This window comes from Sardina pilchardus, chromosome 2 (genome assembly GCF_963854185.1).
Source record: "Sardina pilchardus chromosome 2, fSarPil1.1, whole genome shotgun sequence".
Classification (NCBI taxonomy): domain Eukaryota; kingdom Metazoa; phylum Chordata; class Actinopteri; order Clupeiformes; family Clupeidae; genus Sardina; species Sardina pilchardus.
In genome coordinates, this window is record NC_084995.1 from 46,289,893 (window position 1) to 46,299,892 (window position 10,000).

General features: G+C 43.4%; 1 protein-coding gene across 2 annotated transcripts in view; it reads right to left on the bottom strand.

Annotated features, from left to right (window-relative positions):
• The window catches only part of LOC134075257 (high affinity cAMP-specific 3',5'-cyclic phosphodiesterase 7A-like), a 35,326-nt gene that overhangs the window by 9,647 nt on the left and 15,679 nt on the right, over positions 1-10,000 (bottom strand). The window lies entirely within an intron of this gene.

Below are 10,000 nucleotides of genomic sequence, written 5' to 3' on the forward strand. Positions count from 1 at the left end.
TAATTAATCTCCTTCTCAGCCCTAGAGATCTCAGCTGTGTGTAACTATTGTAACTTAAAGTAATTAATAAGGATAGTAATAACCTCTATTAATAACACTTAGGACCAGAAAAATCAGAATTAGGTTCGGCTCAGGGAGTAAATTGGCAACGACCACTGTTTGAAAAGTGAAGCTTCCCAAAACATTTATTGAAATTCCACAACGTGGATAGCACATATATCAAACCACAATATAGTAAGTATTCCCCAAAAACTGTCAGTCAGTATGAAAATAAAATTAGTCAAGTCAAATGGGTCAAAGTTCAGTTCCAGTGTGGGTTGTTGAGCTCAAAAAGGTGAATTGTTGAATCCAAAAAAAAAAGAAAGGCCTTGTTCTAGTTCACTACCCGGGCAGTGTGAATTAAAGTTGGAGATCTCATAAATCTTATCTGTAATCCAAAGTGTGTCGTCTGTCGGCTAGGCAGGTCGATGCCACTGGATACGGTCGCAGTGTGGATTTCTGGATCTCTGGTACGCTGGCTCGCCGTAAATTGTCTCACTCTCAACATCAGAATATGCATACAAAAAAACCAATCTGCATACAGCAATGCAAAAATGTCTAATTAGTGGCTGTATATAGTTTCATCACTAAGCACATTCAAAACTCTTTCAAATATCTCAAATCAACTCTATATATCACTATCATACTGTTTAACATGAGCACACCCGTGCAACACAGCACTTCAATAAGACTTCAAAAATACAGTCATTAATAATACACTCAACAGTGTAAAGTGCTATTTCACAAGTTTAAGCATTAGAACTGGAAAGTTACTAACTCATTAGAATCAAATAGCCATAAATAGCTCGGTAAATAGCTCTGCAAACATTCTTATAATGGCTCTAAGCCTGAAAACATTAGCCCGTTAGAGTAACCTCGTAGCTGTAGAAATATTCATGGATTCACGTAACGCCATTTTCATCAGTAACAACGCACATGTAACGTTAGACACCAAATGGCGTTTCAAACTGCAGCGGTAGATTAACAACAAAATAATAACATTCATCTCCGACTGGTTTTTTAGTTATCAAAAGGACATAACACAAACAGCTAAGAAAACATAAAATGCACAAAGTACATAAGTACTAGAATAGGTTAACTTTTCGTTTTGTACCAGCTAAAATTACATGCTAGCAACAATTTCCCTCGTGTACTCACCGGAGATTCTCAGGCTTAATCCAAACGAAAAATATAAAGTGTAAACAGCAGTTTACAATAACTAAGCTTCTAGCCAATGTAACTGACAAATATCTAAACTGAAAACGATTTTGTTAAACTTGTAAAAGGTGTATTTATCTCTATTTATTTATCTCGGTTCTTCAACAACGATTGTCTTCATGCGAGGGAAAAAGGTAAAGAGGTCGTTGATCTTCTCAAGCTACACTACGAAGGGTGGCTCAGCCAATAACATTAGGCAGCGCCATCTAGAGGAATGGAGAGTTACTGCAGTTGCAGTAATGTTGGCCCTGTGCATTTTAGGTGGGCTACATCCTCCCCCCCTGAATCTGCATGCGTCCCTGCATGTGCCTATATCTACTTAAATAGTAGTCATTTGATCTGTCCTTAAGGGTGTAAACTTCAGTGTGGGATGTAAGTCCAAAGCCTTAGTAAAAGCCTGGTCAAGACTATTCAACAAGGAGTGCATAACTAAAGTCAAGGGGTTTCCTAACGACTGGTAAGTCAGCCTGTCAGGCTCTGTCCTTTGTCTAACTGACCTTCGCACTTCTGCATCTTCTTGTGGTTGGACATCATCCACACTCAACTCCTCAGGCTCATGTTGCTCTGACTGTTCATTTTGGTTTTCTTCCCCTACAGGTTCCTCTTCGTCTCCATTTTCTTTTCCAGGTATGGCTTGTGCCACATCATCTTCCTCAATTCCAAGACTGATCACATCATCTTCCTTTCCTACATCATCAGGCAAATCATTACTCACGCTCACTTCATGAAACTCTTGTTGCCAATTCTCTGTAGGCTGGAATACCTCAGCTTCAGGTCTCAGGCTTGATTCTTCAGGGCTTGCACAGGAATGTTTTTCCTCTCCTGAAGAAGGCCTAGGGTCTGTCTGAGGGATTTCATGGACAATTGTGACAGGTGGGTAAGTTGTTACCGACATTTCCCCTGGACAGTCGTAATCAACTTCCTCGTCATCACTGTCGTATGATCTCGGCTGTTCTTCCTCTTCTGACACTGGACTCTGAGCAGGTCGCACTGTGCCTTTCTTCTGCTTATGCTGATCCACCTCTGCTTCAACGGATGGAGCCAGGAAGCCACAAGGTAAGAGCAAGTCACGATGTAGAATCCTATCTGGGCCATCAGAGTTAACAGGTGTTACAACATAGACAGGGGAATCGTTTATGCGTTTCACTACTTTGTACACAGTTCGACTCCAACGATCAGCTATCTTGTGTTTACCCCGCACTCCAACATTCTTAACGAGGACATGGTCTCCAACTTCCAAGATGGTTTCTCTCACTTTCAGGTCATATCTCTGTTTGTTTTTCAGAGCAATTTTCTCACTGTGCTCCACTGCAATTTTGTAGCTCTCCTGCAGATTTTCTTTGAGCCTTTTCACATAATCAGTGTGAGTAATCCTGCTCTGTCCCTCTGGATGTAGTCCAAATGCTACGTCAATAGGGAGGTTTGGTTGTCTCCCAAACATTAGCTGGTAAGGAGAAAAGCCTGTTGTGTCGTTTTTGGTGCAATTGTATGCGTGCACCAAAGGCTGGACATAGTCACGCCACCTGGTCTTACTTTCCTCCTCCAGAGTCCCAAGCATCTCCAAAAGCGTCCTATTAAACCGTTCCACAGGATTGCCGCGTGGGTGATACGGAGTGGTTCTTGTTTTCTTGATCCCCAACAGCAGGCAAAGGTCTTTGATTACAGCAGATTCGAAGTCGCGACCTTGATCGCTATGTAGACGCTCAGGTATGCCATAATGAACAAAGAAACTGTTCCACAACGTTTTGGCTACTGTCTTGGCCTTCTGGTCAGCGGTAGGTACTGCCACAGCGTATTTCGTAAAATGGTCAGTTATTACCAGAATGTCCTTTGTCCCGCGGCCATCAGGTTCCAAAGACAGGTAGTCCATGCAGACTAGTTCGAGCGGTCTGCTGGTCCTGATGTTCACGAGACGGGCTGTCCTCTCAGCTTTTGCTTTGCGACGAATACATCTCTCACAGGTTCGTAACTTCTTATCTACGTCTGTAGACATCTTCGGCCAATAGAAACGCGTGCGGACGAGATCTATGGTCCTCTCAAATCCCATGTGTCCGACTGAATCGTGAAGACCTTCTAGAGCTGTTTCGCGATACTTTGTGGGAAGAACCAGCTGGAAGAATGGTTCACCGCTGTTCAGCCTTTTACGGTAAAGGACCGCATTGTCAATGACCAGTTGATCTTGCACGCGAAGCATGAGTTGGACTTCTCTGTCCTCTTTCTGTCTGACACGATAGGAGAGGCGTTTTCCTGTGGCGAGTATGTCTATAATTCTGCTGATTACTGGATCAGCTCTCTGTTCAGCAGCCCATTCCAGCTGTGACATTCTAGGAAGGGTGCTGGATCCTGGAAGCAAATCAGCATGAGTGAACTCAGCCGGAATAGCACTCGCTTCGATGGCAAGGGATTCAACTATCACAGGTGAGTGATTATTCTCTTCCGCTGTACTGGAAGCTTCATCTAGCAGATGTCTCTGACAAACAGCTTTAACTGCTTCATTCGGAAAGGTGGCATCACTCTGTTCTTTTAAAAACTTTGACAGAAACTGCAACACTCTATCGTCTTCAGCTTCGGCACTCAGATCCGTCTCATCAAGGTCATGTGGGCGCCTGGATAAGCCGTCGGCATCTTGGTTTCTCTTGCCGGCCCGATACTGAATACTGAAGTTGAAGTTCGACAGGGCAGCTAGCCAACGATGGCCAGCAGCGTCCAGTTTGGCGGATGATAATACATAAGTCAAAGGATTGTTGTCAGTGACAACGGTAAACTCGGTTCCATAGAGATAGTCAGATAGTTTATCAGTTATTGCCCACTTAAGGGCAAGAAACTCTAACTTATGCGTGGGGTATCTCCTCTCACAGTTTGACAACCCCCTACTGGCGTAGGCAATAACTTTCATCTGTCCATCTTGCTGTTGATATAGAGCCGCCCCAAGACCATGAAGACTTGCATCAGTGTGGAGAATATAGGGCAGTCTAGGATTGGCAAAGCCAAGAACTGGAGCAGTTGTTAGCTTTCCAATGAGAGTTCTGAATGCTTGCTCGCACTTAGGTGTCCACTTCTCAGCAAAGGGTGACTTCAAGTCAGCGTTGCAAAAGGACTTGATTTTGCACTTCCGCCTTGCTGGAATGTAGCCAGCAGTAAGATCATTAAGCGGCTTCGCAATTTTTGAAAAGTCCTTGATGAATCTCCTGTAGTATCCTGTAAATCCAAGAAAGGATTTGAGCTCTTTGATATTGTTTGGTCGGGGCCAAGTCGTGAGGGCAGAAATTTTGTCAGGGTCAGTTTCTACTCCGTTTTCCGAGACAACGTGTCCCAAGTATTTTACTGACTTCCTAAAAAAATGACACTTCTCAGGTGATAACTTGAGCCCAAACTCTTTCAGTCTGTTCAAAACTCGCATAAGTCTCTCCTCATGCTGTTCAAGGGTTTCTGAGAACACGATGATATCGTCAAGAAATACAAGAACTTCTCTTAGGTTCAAGGAGCTCATGCATTTCTCCATGACTCTTTGAAATGTGCTTGGAGCGTTGGTCACTCCTTGCGGCATCCTATTAAATTCCCAAAATCCCATGGGAGTGACGAAGGCTGTTTTAGGCTTGTCCTCTTCAGCCATTTCCACCTGATAGAAGCCTGACTTCAAGTCCATCACAGAGAACCATCTCGATCCGGTCAGAGCTGCAAAAGTCTCCTCAATATTTGGCAAAGCGTATGCGTCCTTGATAGTCTGAGCATTCAATTTTCTGTAATCAATGCATAATCGAATTTTGCCACTCTTCTTTTTCACAATTACAACTGGTGATGCAAATGGACTCTCAGACTCTCTTATGATGTTTGCGTCATACAGCTCTTTCAAGTGGAGTCGGACAGCTTCGTAATCGGATGGATGGATAGGTCTTGCTCTCTGCTTAAAGGGTGTTGGATCAGAAAGACGGATCTTGTGCTTGACAGCTGTTGTATGTCCATAGTCAAGGTCGTCAAGTGCAAACACTTCAGGAATTGAATTCAGCTTCCTTGTTATTCTTTCTTTCCACTCCTCAGGGAGAGGTGAATCACCAAAATCAAAGGTGATGAGGTTATCTGGAGCTACTGAGTGCAGCGCGTAGCACCCAGTTGCGATGCCAGAAGATTGTGACTCTCTTCTCTTGGTTAGGTCTTCACCCTTCAAGGAGGTAAGTGGGGAAACAGATATCGGAGCAGTAAGCTCTGCCAAGTCACAGTATGCTGGCACTGTGACATTGTGTGAAGTTTCATTCTTGAGCAGAACAGGCACTTTGAAAGATGTTCGTCTCGGGCTTGACATGACATAACTACAAAAAGTCAACCCGCTTGGTAAGTATGAATGGGATGGAACATCTACCAACAAGGGAGCACCAGGAAGGTTATTCACATGCCTTGTATAGCCATCAACTGCCATTTTCTGGCCTGCTGGGACGACTACTGCCTTCCTGTGAAGAAGTTTGACTTTATTCACTCTGTTCTTGTCTTGTGTTTTACTCTTATACAGGCTGTGCAGATGTTGGATGAGAACAGCATATTCACAGTTTTCAAGGACAGGCCCACCAATCTCTTCACTGAACCCTTCATACAAAACATCCAAAGCATTAGTGCCAATGAGAACAGGGACTTGAACAGAGGCACTGGAATTGGGAACGACAAGGGCTAGTGTGCTAACTGTCTTGGGGCTACCTATGAAATTCTCTGGAAAGAGTATGTCAATCTCAACATAACCCATGTAGGGCACACGCTGGCCTGCTGCTCCTTCTACTTCAATGAGGTTATCTAAAGGATAAAGTGGATGAGAAGGCAAGTGGGCGTCATGAAAGGACTTGGAGATCATGGTCACTTGAGAGCCTGAGTCAATGAGGCACTCATGTTGAATTCCTTCGATGGTGATGCTAACTATTGATCTTGATCCAACTAATCCATTCATGAGATCATCTCTAGTGGGTCTAATGGAGAAACATTTGGCTTTTCGATTCTTCCATTCGGTCTTGGGACTACTGTCTCGGTCGCTGGCTCCAGGATGTCCCTCTACTGGAGCCTCGCCCAGTTTAAAGGAGAGTTCTGCTTTGCTTTCCACTCATCCTGTTTCAACTTCAACTCTTTGTACTTCAGGTCAACTGCAGCCTTGTTCATGGGATTCTCACACGTTCTGGCTATGTGGCCGTCATCCCCGCATCTAAAGCAGAACCAGGCCTTGGGCTGTGGTCTAGGTGCGACATGGGAAGTCGATTGGTGAACTTGAGCCTCAGCTCGGGATGGGTGCTGGTCAGACTTAAGAACTGCAGCCTCACGTCTTCTCTCTTTCTTGCCGTTGAGCTGCATTTGCAATGCAGCAACTTGTTTCCTCAAGCTTTCAGTTTCAGATACGTACGCTTGTAACACACTGGCATTGCTGTCAGTAAGGCAGGAGAAGTTAGCTACCGTTTGAACGTTCATTGAAGATTTCCCTTTTGAGGTTCCCAAATGGCGGCTCATACGGTCAAGTTTAGTAGCTCTCTTGTCTTCTTCGGTTCTCAGCTGCAACAAGAACTCAGCAAAGTCGAGGGGCTTATCAGTTTTCAACTCAAGCTGAAGAACAAGGTCGTGGTCCCAACAGCCACGCTTGAACTGTTTCAACAGATGACGGTTCACATCGGACGACCTTACGCCCTTTCTCTTCACTGCAGTGCTCAGCAGCGTTTGCAATCTCTGCAGGTAAGTGGAAGCCTTTTCTCCCGGATCCTGGTTTGTATTCAGGAATTTGGCAAATATCTCTTCGCCGTCTTCTACCAAGCCATAAGCAGACTCCAAGAGCCTCATGTAGTCTCTGGGATGACCGGAAGAACCTAACTGCCTAACAACATCTGAGGCTGGGGGAAGCAAACTCTCAAGTATCTTCCTCCGCTGCGCTTCTATAGGGACGTGATCATGGAACATTAGCTCTACATGGAGTAGCCATGTTTCAAAGTCAGCTTCGCCTGGCGGCTTAGGCACTCTGCCAGAGAACGAACGCAACCTCTTGAATTCGTTTTGAGACTTTGGTGCATCATTTTTTATCACATGTTCAACAACAATGCGCCTCACCTCTGGTGGATTCAACACTTCCTCATCTAGGTCATCACCTGAAGTGGCAGTGGCTCTTCCCTTAGCTGATGATTTAGGCTTTATCGTCACTTGTTTTGGATGTGGAGAGGGCACATTTGTAGCACATTTTCCCTTCCAAGATCTACGAATGAGGGGTGTCATGCTATGGTCAGAGTCAGTGTCGCTATTGCCATCAGAGTCGCTGGAGGCCAGGTCAGTCTGTGTGAGCACTCTAACGCTATCAATACGCCATGTTACCATGGTGTCACTGCTATTCTGTATGTCAAAAGGTAACTGGGGCTCAATTAAAGCATTTGCATTGAATGTTTCAAATTCTACGATAACATTGCATTTGTCTGTTTCTTCTGTGTTTGGCAGCCTAACTACTTTAGCTACTGTGCCATACTTTTCAAGGGTTTCGATAATGTCTTCGTCTGTGTCAGTGTGGGCAACGCCTAACAAGGCAACAGAACGGTCTGGCTTAATGCCAAATTTCTGTTCCATATCCATGTCTAACACTGTAAACAGTTTCAATCAATACAATCAACAATAACACTTCAAAACAAAAATTGAAAATAAGTCACTTAAGTAGCAGTACGTATAGCACTCTGAAATGTCAATTTAACTGAATTGGTCGTGCCCAAAATACTCCTGGCTGGCTCGCCACAAGATGTAACTATTGTAACTTAAAGTAATTAATAAGGATAGTAATAACCTCTATTAATAACACTTAGGACCAGAAAAATCAGAATTAGGTTCGGCTCAGGGAGTAAATTGGCAACGACCACTGTTTGAAAAGTGAAGCTTCCCAAAACATTTATTGAAATTCCACAACGTGGATAGCACATATATCAAACCACAATATAGTAAGTATTCCCCAAAAACTGTCAGTCAGTATGAAAATAAAATTAGTCAAGTCAAATGGGTCAAAGTTCAGTTCCAGTGTGGGTTGTTGAGCTCAAAAAGGTGAATTGTTGAATCCAAAAAAAAAAGAAAGGCCTTGTTCTAGTTCACTACCCGGGCAGTGTGAATTAAAGTTGGAGATCTCATAAATCTTATCTGTAATCCAAAGTGTGTCGTCTGTCGGCTAGGCAGGTCGATGCCACTGGATACGGTCGCAGTGTGGATTTCTGGATCTCTGGTACGCTGGCTCGCCGTAAATTGTCTCACTCTCAACATCAGAATATGCATACAAAAAAACCAATCTGCATACAGCAATGCAAAAATGTCTAATTAGTGGCTGTATATAGTTTCATCACTAAGCACATTCAAAACTCTTTCAAATATCTCAAATCAACTCTATATATCACTATCATACTGTTTAACATGAGCACACCCGTGCAACACAGCACTTCAATAAGACTTCAAAAATACAGTCATTAATAATACACTCAACAGTGTAAAGTGCTATTTCACAAGTTTAAGCATTAGAACTGGAAAGTTACTAACTCATTAGAATCAAATAGCCATAAATAGCTCGGTAAATAGCTCTGCAAACATTCTTATAATGGCTCTAAGCCTGAAAACATTAGCCCGTTAGAGTAACCTCGTAGCTGTAGAAATATTCATGGATTCACGTAACGCCATTTTCATCAGTAACAACGCACATGTAACGTTAGACACCAAATGGCGTTTCAAACTGCAGCGGTAGATTAACAACAAAATAATAACATTCATCTCCGACTGGTTTTTTAGTTATCAAAAGGACATAACACAAACAGCTAAGAAAACATAAAATGCACAAAGTACATAAGTACTAGAATAGGTTAACTTTTCGTTTTGTACCAGCTAAAATTACATGCTAGCAACAATTTCCCTCGTGTACTCACCGGAGATTCTCAGGCTTAATCCAAACGAAAAATATAAAGTGTAAACAGCAGTTTACAATAACTAAGCTTCTAGCCAATGTAACTGACAAATATCTAAACTGAAAACGATTTTGTTAAACTTGTAAAAGGTGTATTTATCTCTATTTATTTATCTCGGTTCTTCAACAACGATTGTCTTCATGCGAGGGAAAAAGGTAAAGAGGTCGTTGATCTTCTCAAGCTACACTACGAAGGGTGGCTCAGCCAATAACATTAGGCAGCGCCATCTAGAGGAATGGAGAGTTACTGCAGTTGCAGTAATGTTGGCCCTGTGCATTTTAGGTGGGCTACATGTGCATTCTGGGAAGTCACACTGACCAGGTGACCACTGGATGGCAGTAGCGCTCTAACCACTGCTTTTCATCATATCCCTCTCACTGTCAGACTGTCAATGCGTGTGTGTGTGTGTGTGTGTGTGTGTATCCACACTCTAAAAAGGACATTCCACAGCCCTGTCAATGTCAAACAGCTGAGTGAGAGTGTGTGTGTGTGTGTGTGTGTGTGTGTGTGTGTGTGTGTGACACGTGTGTGTGTGCGTAACACTTCCAACCGTCTGACTGTTTTTTTTTAATGGGCTAGTGGTTTTTGTGACAGCCACTGTGAGTTCAGTCATGTTCATGTGTTATAAAGGACCAGTGAACAGCGACACACACCTGCAGGTGGCAAAAACCTCCACCTAAGCTTCACCTAAGCTGCAGCCAAGACAAGATTCCCTGTACATCAACCAGTCCCTTCATACATGTCATTCTAGCAACAGCGAACTCACCAGTTTGCAGACATCTCCATATGTTTAGTCATTCATGAATGAA